Source organism: Triticum dicoccoides, chromosome 1A (assembly GCF_002162155.2).
Source record: "Triticum dicoccoides isolate Atlit2015 ecotype Zavitan chromosome 1A, WEW_v2.0, whole genome shotgun sequence".
NCBI classification, from domain to species: Eukaryota; Viridiplantae; Streptophyta; class Magnoliopsida; order Poales; family Poaceae; genus Triticum; species Triticum dicoccoides.
The window spans coordinates 7,006,305-7,006,909 of record NC_041380.1 but is presented as its reverse complement, the minus strand read 5'-3'; positions in this window follow the sequence as shown (position 1 = coordinate 7,006,909).

Sequence of the window (605 nt, the reverse complement as noted above, 5' to 3'; positions counted from 1 at the left end):
GTTTGTCCAGTTTGTACACGAAGTGCGTCCAGTTTTTGCCGTGACCCTCTCTACTCTTTCGCGCTTGCTATGCGGGTGATATGATGATACCATGCCAAGTTTCAACATTTTCAGGATTCATTTTGTAGTGATTTTCAATTTCACGGTCATTTAGCTCTCTAAACAATTAGGCAAATGACCGAAAAACAACAAATGATGTCACAACATGTTGGAAATTGATGACGTCGCTTTAAATGCTGCATACTGAACACAAAAGAAGTCCGGAGTTCAAATAAGTTTAAAAAACATTGAAGTGGCCATGTAACAGATGAGTTCTCGTCCGAAACCTGACACTCCGAAAGAGTATGTCCAGTTTGTACACGAAGTGCGTCCAGTTTTTGTCGTGACCCTCTCTACTCTTTCGTGCATGCTATTCGGGTGATATGATGATACCATGCCAAGTTTCAACATTTTCAGGATTCATTTTGTAGTGATTTTCAATTTCACGGTCATTTAGCTCTCTAAACAATTAGGTAAATGACCGAAAAACAACAAATGATGTCAGAACATGTTGGAAATTGATGACGTCGCTTTAAATGCTGCATACGGAACACAAAAGAAGTCCG